The sequence below is a fragment of the Helianthus annuus genome, chromosome 17 (assembly GCF_002127325.2).
Source record: "Helianthus annuus cultivar XRQ/B chromosome 17, HanXRQr2.0-SUNRISE, whole genome shotgun sequence".
Lineage (NCBI taxonomy): Eukaryota > Viridiplantae > Streptophyta > Magnoliopsida > Asterales > Asteraceae > Helianthus > Helianthus annuus.
Window position 1 is genome coordinate 124,347,769 of NC_035449.2, and position 11,762 is coordinate 124,359,530.

At 38.4% G+C, this 11,762-nt stretch overlaps 1 non-coding gene across 1 annotated transcript; it reads right to left on the minus strand.

Annotated features, from left to right (window-relative positions):
• Positions 1 to 9,078: 9,078 nt before the first annotated feature.
• On the minus strand, positions 9,079 to 9,185 carry LOC118489395. The gene has a single exon (XR_004887414.1). It is a non-coding gene; the product is annotated as a small nucleolar RNA R71 (small nucleolar RNA).
• Between the last annotated feature and the right edge of the window lie 2,577 nt (positions 9,186 to 11,762).

Genomic DNA, 11,762 nt, shown 5'->3' on the forward strand with positions numbered 1-11,762 from the left:
AACAAGCGAACGGGTCAAAACAAGTGATAAGCATGAAACCTTGTATGTCCTGAATGGAGTGCAATTCAGCACCCAAACGGGTCAAACAAGTCTTGTAGTAAGCACGAAGCTAGATACTATTACATAATGCATGATTTTATAGGATGCGTAAACTGTGTAGCGAACACAGTAAGCAAATTGAGAAACTTTACCCTTAATATAGGAGTTAAAGTTTAGAAATTTTAATGCATGACAAGTAGCATAAGTAACTAAACATGAAGCCTCGGAATCAAGCCTGTAAGCTATTCCGTAGACATACCCTCATGAGAATAGTCGAGTATTAGCACAGGTAGAATATGGGTATGGAAATTTACTTCGTCGCTTAACGACTTATGTGAAAGTAAGCTGTTTGATGCATGGAAAATAATCAGCAAAACTGCAAACGAAACAAGGAGGTTTAGTACAGCGTTCACCGTAAATTACGATGGTACCGTAATTTACGGTGGCCAGAAAAATTTTATGGTGGGGCTCTACTGATTTACGGTAGGCCTCAAAATGTCCAGAAGCCACCGTAACTTACGGTGTCACCGTAAGTTACGGTGGAGCCCAGTTTGATGAAATTTTTAATTCATTTTCTTGAACAAGTTTTCGGACCTGATTCGAATACGTAAATTTCCAAGAATGATAACGCTAATGCTTGTTTAAAATGTTAGTTTTCAGGTATTCAAGAAAAAGGATGATCATCAAGCGTAACTATCCGAGCCGAACACTCTAGCGAACGCTTCCGCATATGATCTTTTGTTCTAAAAACTATGTAAACAATTGTAGTTAATATCTTGATTATGATTTCGTAAGAACTATACATATATGTTGTGTTTAGTTTTGGTTTAAAATATTGAAAGTTTTTGTTAAGACGTCATTTTGGCGTTAAATACAAGGTTCTATGTTGTTAAATCTAGTAATATAAACTGGGTCTTACATTTGGTGGGTTTAGTTTTTAGCATTTTAGCTTGGGGGTGGGGGTTTAGGTTTTTTTTTTTTTTTTTTTTTTTTTTTTTTTTTTTTGGGGGGGGGGGGGGGGGGGGAGGGTGGGGGGTTAGGTTCTTTTTAGGTTTTTTGGGGGTTTTAGTTTGGGGGGGGGAGGGGGGGTTAGGTTTTTTTTTTTTTTTTTTTTTTGGGAGGGGGGTGGGGGTTAGGTTTTTTTTAGCTATTTTTGGTTGTGTTCACATTGGTTCTCGCAATAAACATGGTTCTCGCATGAACCTTACCCTATATATATATATATATATAGGGAAAGGATGTATAGAAAACCCACTTGTGGTTAGAAAACCCGGGAAACTCAAAGCTCCCGATTTTTTTTGTTTTGAAAAAATTTACACATGTTATGTACATGTTTTTAAGGGTTTTGGGAAAAAAATTAAAAAAGCGCCGAGTAGATATTTTTTAGAAAAATAAACAAGTTTTGATGTAACATATGTTACATTCGTCTGACATATGTTACCCAGAAATTTGTTTATTTTTTAAAAAAATATCAACTCGACGCTTTTTTTATTTTTATTTTTTTGCCCAAAACCCTTAAAACGTGTACATAACATGTGTAAATTTAAAAAAAATCGGGAGCTTTGAGTTCCCCGGGTTTTCTAAATTATTAGGGAATGGAAGTATCTATAGAAAACCCTTATAATTTAGAAAACTTGGGAAACTCTAACCTCCCGAATTTTTTTTTTAAATTACACATTTTATATACTTGTTTTTAAGGGTTTTGGCCAAAAAAAAAAAAATAAAAAAAAGCGCCTAGTGGATATTTAAAAAAAAATAAACAAATTTCTGGGGTAACATATGTCAGATGAATGTAACATATGTTACACCAAAACTTGTTTATTTTTTTTTAAATATCTACTCGGCGCTTTTTTGATTTTTTTTGCCCAAAACCCTTGAAAACATGTATATAACATGTGTAAATTTTTTCAAAAAAAAATCGGGAGCTTTGAGTTTCCCGGGTTTTCTAACCACAAGTGGGAGATAATTAACTACGTTAAAATTGATGGTTAACACAAGTTTTTAACTTAAAAGGATTAAAACCGTCAAAATAATAAAGTTACAAGTTAAGGGGTTGTTTCGTAACTAATAAAATCAACTAACTAGGTTAGTTAACCTCGTAAACCCAGTTAGTATTTATAAAAGAGGTAGTTAACTAGGTTAGTTTAGTAGTTAGTTTTATTAAAGAAACACACTAACTAAATTAGTTTTGTTAAACATTTAAGTGGATATAACTAGAGGGACTAAACTGCTAAAATACCAAAGTTAATGTGCAGGGCCTGTAATCTAAACAAGTTGAAAGTTGTTGAAGGAATAAAAAAAATGGTTTTATAGTGGAGTGGGACTCAAACCAGGGTCGCCTTGTTAAACAAACAGAGAGCACACCAGTTGAGCTGTGATGCTCCTCATGATGATATTGGAACAGCTCGTTTTAATATCCAAATTAAATGAAAAGCTGAAAAAATTAATATAATGGATTGCAGGTTGCAGGATTCGAACACGCGACCTAATCTGGATTAGGCCACACTAGCGCATCAACCACTGAGCCATCTCTTCATTTGTATTCCTGATTCAAATAATATTTAATCTAAACCTGAACGCGTTCGTCTTCTTCCTTACTCACCTGTTACGCTCCAGGACCCGACCCGACTCGTTCCAGCGAATTATGTGACTTTTGAACTGCCTTTAAAGCCCAATTAACTCGTATTTTCAGTGATTAATGATAATTAACATCTTACACAACCCAATGTTTGGGAAACTCATCAATTTAAGTAGAAACTAAACCATCATTAATGGTTATCAAGAATATAAATGGGTTTCAATCAATTCGAGGAATTTAAGTGATAAAACCCGCACCCTCGAGTTCTAGGATCCTTTTACACAAAAAACTGTTGGAAATTTCGTGTAACTTTTAGAAAATAATTTTTATAAATTTGTCAAACAAACTGAACGCAGCGGAAAACATGTACACGAGGTTCGGTTCTAAACCGTTTCCACTAGTGATCTCACTACAATCAAAATAGGTTATAATAAAATTAAAGAATCGTGACGTCCAAGAAAGACACCTTGGTTCAACGAACGATCTCGCTAGATGATCGTTGACCACGAAAAGAAAAATAAAGTCAAAACTTTACTTACCTTTTTGCGTAATCGAAGAAACAGAAACTATGGTTGTACTTCACGATTGAGAAGGAAATTAACAAAAGATTTTCACTACCTCATTTTCGTCAATTGAGAATAAGTATGCCTTCTCAATTGTTTTTGCTTTGGTTTCCTTTTACACACCCTTGAAGAAAACGTCAGGAGCATGAATTTTAAATTGAGAGTTCCAATTAGAGATCAATTCCTAATTCCTAATAAATAAATTTCCATATCCCCTTTTTAATAGCTACGAAACTTTTAATAGATAAAAAAATCATGGAGATCTTATGGAATTTAAAGATATATAATTATCTCATTAAGATTTGTAATCTAATTACAACTCCTTCAAAATTATCTCATAATTAATATAATTATCTCTATTTATTATAATTAACAAATTAATTATAATATTTATCCAGCTCTATGTAATTATTCTAAATAATTACCCGTTTCTTTCATTACGCTTATTAGTTGTTCGATGCCCAAAGTGTAACTCTTTGGGTCGTACCTTGACGGCAACGTTGAATTATAATCGATAATTGAACATCTTATCCAACAATCTCCCACTTGGTCGATTGGTCGATTAAGTTTTAACGTAGACAATAGTGGGTGCCTAGCTGCATCATATTGCCCCCGGCAAGGTATGACAAATTTATGTCAACTAATTCTTTGCACTAGTCAAATCTTTGGTTATGCAAATACTATAGCCCTGGTTATCGACTCATTTATCCCTCTGTATTGAACACTTTTTGAACATGAGACATGGATCTAATTCATTCTCATATATTATTCAACCATTTCTAATTTCGTTCCTGATTTAAAGTGGTTTATCAAACTACTACTAGTTCGAGCGTGGCCACGCATATAACATCGGTTCAAACCAATGAAAGGCCCCAGAGTGTTCTTCTTCTAAGTATAGAAGTACAGATCCCTTTGGCTACAAACAACTCCCACTAAACTTCAGATCATTCCCAAAACTATCCTTATTACTGCCAGTTACGTACAGTGTTAGATAGAATCAAAGAGCAACCATTCATTTAAGTTAGTTTTAGTATGTACCGTAGGTCTAAGGATAAAATGATCGTACCTATTCAAAATGTCTTACGACTAAGATCCATGAAGATCATTTTGAAACGAGTTACGCCCAATATGATTCAACTAATCATATCAGTGAATATGGTTCTCAACACTTTGAGTATCCATTATATGGATCAACCATCTAATTCACAATAGTCTTTTATCAGATTGGTTCTCACGAATCTGATAGATTACGGACATTTTAGAATACAATATTCATAGATACTTAACGTACTAATATTTGAACACAGATATAATAGTTTAAAAGACATTCAACCATTAAATTCAAATAAACATAAAATACTGTTTACAGTTCAAAATGCACCAAATTACTAAATTACAAAATCAGACCCACTGTCTAGCATATCTAAGATCTATACTATCCGCATGCTTCTCGTGTTTCACTTGATGTATAGGCTTAGTAAACGGGTCCGCTAGATTCTGTAGGATCGTGATCTGACCCGATTGAGTCGTTCAGAGGCGTTTAACTACGTTTCAGGTGCAGAATAACAAGAAACAGAGGTAGAAATAGCTGATTCTTCTCTTAATCTACTGATTTTATTGATCTGACAATGATTACAGCTCGATCTTCACACCGGCAGCACTTCGGCATGGAATACAAGGGAATCGATAAGGTTTCGCTCCAAGGAACACCTATATATAGTTGCTAAGGTTTCGCTTATACGTACATGACCACATAAGCGAAACCTCATTTAACCAGATAAGCGAAACCTTAATGGTCATATGAGCAAAACCTTTAGACTAGTGTCCCTATGAGCGAAACCAGCTCACTAAATACTATACATTTCCTATATTCTCATAAAACGCGCCCTAAACTATATAATGCAATGTAAGACTCGATACAAGACGTAGTCGACAGATGTAGTGCACCAACAGACTCCCCCTCAGATGTTGACGGAGTCGTCCATCGAGTCACGACAATTCTATGTCTTCACATCTTCAGTCTTGATCAGTCTCTGGGCTTTTCTCTCTCTCAATCTTCTTCAACAGATTCCCTTTAGCTTGAGTATCTTCAGACTCCCCCTCTCGATTTGCTGGCATTCCTTTGTTTTTCAGCAATATCTGATACAAGATCGTCGTCTGGCTTTAATGTTCCAGGATTGAAACTTGTCTCAAGCTCTTATCTGCAGAGTCTTTAATTTCCAGAATCGATCTGCCTGGCTCATCAGGAATCAGAAACTTGGCTTCCTTCAATCAGAATCCTCAGGTATTGTAACCTGGCTCTTTATCTTTAGATCCAAAATCGAAACCTGGCTATCATCTAGCTTAGATCTCAGGATCGACCTGGCATAACTTGACCTACATAGACTCTACCTCACAGTAAGTTTTCTAGATTTAACAATTTTAATGCACCAACAGTCTGAAATAATCAGATGACTCCCTCTCATAACATATTCATCAACAATCACTCTCTCTCAATTCACACATACATGATGAACCACTTGTTGATTTAAAATCATATTCTGACAATTAAAACATACTTCCCTTCACAACAATGTCATCATGTTTAGCACTCGAAATTTTGAAAATCAGCTTTCCAACATCAGTTGTCGAAAATCTTTTTTTTTTTTGAATTTTTCAAAAGTTTATGCTAAAACACACACAAAATCTTTTTGGATTTTCTGAAAGAAAGTAACTGACACCACTTGAAAAGACTAAGATTGACACCAATTGTATGCACAACAAGATGTAGAAATGAAATATTTACAGACATATTTTTGTGAGTTCATGTAAGAGGATCATATCAGTTATGAAACCTGTCACTAACACCGTTAAGCTGCATTACATTTTAAGCACTAAACAATTTACCTAGATTGTCAGTATATTTGTCCACTTAAATTTCCACACAAATTTCAACTGCTTCGAGATACGATGTTAATGTTTTAAGTGACTTAAACTTATTCGTGTGTCCTACTTCTTGAATATACTCCCATATCCAGATCCCAATATTCAGTCTTAGAGGTGAGTATACCACAGCTGATATCTGTCAGGGGTTAGATGCGAGGGCCGTGAGAGCTCAGGTTGATACTTTCGTATACGCAAAGAGATGACGGCTTCGACTTTTTGGTGTGTCCCTTTTAGAGGATCTTTTGACTACAACAGCAACGACTATCAATTTTATTATTTCATCAACTTGCTGAGGGTGAAGCTATGTTTCTAGCTTTTGCGTAAAGCATTATCTGGGGACTAGGTCAGAACTTCCATTCAGTAGAAGTCCCGGGATAATACCTGATGTGTGTAAAATACAACATATAAATTACATCAAATAATGCATAAAACTAACCCTTTTAAGTACTAATGTTGGAAAAAGAGTGTTTTTGTCTTCCTTTTGTATTTTTAGGATGAAATGAGCTCAAATTCACAAAAGAAGCAAAAAGACAGCTAATTCTAACATAAATACAAGAAAAGGAATAAAAGTAGACTGCCCGAACCTTCAACGGCATCCTCCCAAGCAAAGAAGAGAAAACAGAAGCCTGAACACGCCCCGTGCTCAGCCAGCACGGGGCCGTGCCCAAGAAGCAGCAGAAAAGACAAACCTGTAGAAGCTTCTATTGCCCACCACGGGGCCGTGTCCAGTGAGCACGGGGGCATGGCGAAAGTACAGCAGGCGCATTAATTGTAATTGTGAATTACAATTAATGAAGAGAGAGAGTGTCAGACGGGCACGGGGGCGTGTCCAGCGGACACGGGGCCGTGCCCAGCCTTCTGTTCAGCCTATAAATAGGAGTGCTTGGTTTCATTCCAACTCATCCCTTGGCACACCACCTCTCTCACACTTCATCCACCACCCACCACCACCATAACACCATCATCCACCACCATCATCCATTGTCCATCGTAGAGTGTGTGAGTCGTCTCGGGATCCAAGATTGATAGTAAGAGTTCTTGACAATCAAGGCCATGTTTGCCTAGGTCTCTTACATCACTTGGTGAAGACAAGTGTTTAGTATAATACTTTTTATTGTTAATCTTTTGCACTTTTTATTTGGTTTTGTATTAATGACTTTAATAACTAGTTGCTTATGTTGAAGGTGATCTTTCCTTATCGTTTGTCCGTGGTGTCTTGGCATTATTTTACTATCTATATAAAATAAAAGATTTTCACCATTCATATCTCCACGGTCTATATGGAGGTATGTTGGCTACCTGGTCGGGGGTTAAGGGAACGGTTTGGTAAGGGTCTTGCCCTTGTTCAGCGTTTAGAGGTCCTGCAAGGGACCTGGGTCAAATTTAGTAGGATCTCCTTCAATGCCCATAGGTATTGGATGGCGGGGATCCAAACTCTTTGACCCCCTCATAAGTTAACTACTATTAATACTATAACCCGGCTATTTAGGACTGTATCCCTGCTGACTCAGACTACTTAGCCGAGGGTAACGTCACCGCCAAAAGCGGGGCCTACCACAATTTGCATTAATAACTTAATTCATTATCTTCCAATAATCCAACCCTTTAGGATTGTATCCTTGCTGACTCAAACTACTGGGTTGAGGGTAACGTCGCCTTCAAAAGAGGGGCCTACTACAATAACTAAGATAATCTCTTAAACAAGTGCAAAAGTGCGAAAATAATCAAAGGTTATACTAATACACGAGTCGGATCCATGTGATTCATCTTGTCTATCTGTTTTTCTTTTATTTTTATTTTTCAGCATTTAGTTAGTTTTTATATTCTTAGTTTAAAAACATTTTTCTAACTTTTTGAATTGATTAGACGTTGAGGATAAACCGGTACTAAAAGCTCTTGTGTCCTTGGACGACCTCGGTATCTTACCAACACTATACTACATCTACGATGGGTGCACTTGCCCATATGTGTGTTTAGTGTTAGTAAATATCGTGTTTTATAAATTTAAAACTTGGCTAAAGGTGTAAAAAGGGCTTAATTATATTCTAAAAATATATTACACTACACACGCATCAAGTTTTTTTGGCGCCGCTGCCGGGGATACAAGGATTTTAAGAAAGTTAGGAATCAACGGCCTAATCATATTTTTATTTTTCTTTTTAATTTTTTTTTTTGGATTTTCTTAGTTTTTCAGCTTCTGCAGAGCTCAGCATGGGCCGTGCCTGGTCGGACACGGGCCGTGCCCAGCATCGTTACTGGCAGTTTTTAGTTTTCCAAGTTACAGAAGGCTGACCACGGGGCCGTGTCGGTGCAACACGGGGCCGTGTCCAACTTCCAGTAACTGGGATCTGGAAAACAATCACTGTAACTCCGACCACGGGCCGTGTTCGCTGAACACGGGGCCGTGGTGAACTTTCTGACCAGTATTCTTTTCTGTTTTTATTGTAGGACTTGGAACCAGACGCCAATCTTACATAGTGTATGAGCTCCAGTTCTAAGAGGGATATAAAAGAACCTCTAGAAGAACCCGAACGCTTTCTCAGAAAAAGACTAAAAGCTAAAAACCAAGAGAAAGTTTCGGGTGATCTACCTCCAATGGCGGACCAACGTACCCTCATGGATTACCTACGACCCACCGTAGGTAACCTAGGCGCTGCTATCAATGCACCGAATGTCGAAGCAAATAACTTCGAACTTCGACCGCACTTGATACAAATGCTCCAAAACTCCGCAACTTTCCATGGGCTTGCGGACGAGGATCCCCATCTACATATTACTAATTTCTTAGAAATATGTGATACCTTTCGGATCAATGGAGCATCAAATGACGCCATCCACCTCCGAATGTTTCCTTTCTCATTAAAAGACCGAGCGAAAGCTTGGCTCAACGCCCTCCCAGCTGGATCGGTAAACACCTGGGATGAACTAGCCCAAAAATTTATATATAAGTATTTCCCTCCCGCTAAAACGGCTAAATTAATGACTGAAATTAATACATATTCACAAGAGGACGGGGAATCCTTATATGAAACTTGGGAAAGGTTCAAGGAGTTATTACGCAAGTGTCCACATCACGGCCTTGCGATATGGCAACAAGTATCCACTTTCTATAATGGATTGTTGCCACATACAAGGCAGATACTTGATTCTAGCTCCGGGGGACTTTTAGGTAATCGACGCCCGCATGAAATATATAACCAAACTGAGGAAATTGCTCAAACCAATTTTCAATGGCACACCCCCCGAGGCAATAAATCTATTGCCCCGGGCGCCCATAAGGTCGATGAAAGCACTTCTTTACAAGCCCAAATCGAGGCCCTTTCTTCAAAAATAAAAAAATTGGAAATGACAAAAACAGTCTCGGTTATGGCTTGTGAAGGGTGTGGTGGGTCACATGAAAATTGGAGTTGTATGAAAGAAACGGACGATCAACAAGAACTGGTAAACTACATTGATAATAGACCTAGGCCGTCGGGTCCTCCAACGGGAACTTACAACCAAGGATGGTGAAACCACCCAAACCTTGGTTGGAGAGAACCCGGCAATAGTAGTAACCAACAAACCCAACGAACAAACTTTCAACAACCAAGAAATGAGTCACAAAATTTCACTCAATAACAAAGTGGACGAGAAAGGCTTGAAGATACTGTATCTCGCCTCATCTCCGACACTGAAAAGAAAAACTCGGAAAGATTTCTATAATTAGAATCAAATTTTAGAAATCAACAAGCTAGTATTCAAAACATAGAAAAACAATTAAGTCAAATAGCTCAAAATTTTGCTGAGAGACCGCAGGGCGCATTACCTAGCAATACCGAAACAAACCCAAAAGCACAAGTTCATCTCATCACGCTACGAAACCGCACCGTAGGGCCTGCAGAAGCGCCGCCGCCAACAGAAGAAACGGTACCGACACCTCTGCATGAAAAGAACTCCCCTCCATCACCAGAGCCTGCCAAAGTTCCTCGAGTTCCGTACCCCGGTAGGTTAATTCGTCAGAAGACCAATGAGCAATTCGCGAAGTTCGAAAGTCTATTAAAGCAATTGCATGTCAATATTCCTTTTATTGAGGTCCTAACCCAAATGCCCAAATACTCTAGGTTCATGAGGGACTTCCTCACTCATAAAAAGAAAATTGAAAATTTGCAATTAGTCAATTTAGGCGAAGAATGCTCTGCCCTCGTACTCAATAAACTTCCCCAAAAGAAAATCGATCCCGGAAGCTTCACGATTCCTTGCTCAATAGGGGAGTCCCCCGTTCGTAATGCCCTAGCCGACCTTGGGGCTAGCATTAACTTCATGCCCTCATCAATGTTTAAAAGACTCTGCCTGGGAACCACGAGTCCTACAAAAATGAGCATACAACTCGCTGATCGATCCGTCAAATTCGCACAAGGTGTCATTGAAAATGTCTTGGTAAAGGTAAGCAGATTCGTCTATCCAGCCGACTTTGTCATACTCGATATGGAGGAAGACACCGAGGTCCCCCTCATACTAGGGAGACCATTTCTTGCCACCGCACAAGCGGTGGTAGATATGAATGACGGAACACTCACCTTGAGGTATGGGATGATGAAGTAAAATTCGGAGTTGGGAAGAGAATAGAGGACGACGACCCGGTCAACTACATGAAGGTTATTGATTCGAGCTTGGATGCTGCTCTCCGACGGTGTAACAGGGGACGCCACGCATCCTACTCAGAAAATATATAACCTCACATTGGGTCTAGCCAAGGACCCTTATAAACGTGGCGCACCACGGAGGCATTCCGCGGAACTATCCTTAGTTTAGTTTAATCTTTTAGTTTTAATTTACAGGAATAAAACACACTCGTGGTGGTAATGGATGAAAAAGGGAACGAGAAAAATGGCCCCATGCACAAAGAACGAAGCAACCCGACACAAATCTCCATTACAGAAGGCTCAACACGGGCCGTGCTCAACCAACACGGCCCCGTGCTGAACCACCTACAGAAAAAACGCCCAGTTCAGGTAACTGGACACGGGCCGTGTTCACCAAACACGCCCCCGTGTCCAGGCTTCTGTCTCATTTCTTTAATTTCTGTTACTGGCACCTGAACACGGGGCCGTGTCCGGTCCCCACGGGGCCGTGTCCAGACTGCCAGTAACATAAATCTTTGCTTTTAACACCACATTACACATCCAATCAACCTAAAAATTTATTTTTGGGACACATTGAGGACAATGTGTAATTTAAGTGTGGGGGGGAAGCTAACACTTTGAAATTTTGCAAGTCCTAACAACAAGCCTTACACAAAACTCTATTGGAACCGCTAAACACCCCAAATTTTTTCAAAAAAAAATTTTTTTTTTCATTTTTTTCTTTTTACTTGTCTGAAGTTTAAGTTAGGAATCCCAAGATTAATAAGGCTATATTTTTATAAAATTTACAACCGAGAGCGTCGTGATAACAAGAACCAACATAAGAAAATTATGAAACGGCATAACAAGTCTAGTTAAAATTTGATTATATATGCTTGATCACATTAAAACCCATTCCCACAAAAGTGAGTTTTGAGCCTTTATTGAGCATACAAATTACATCTTTAGACTAAATGCTCATTTTTCGTTTCTTGTGTGAATAGCCGCTTGGTTCTTACAACTCTAGAACTTGCCACGACGATTCATTCCCGGTCC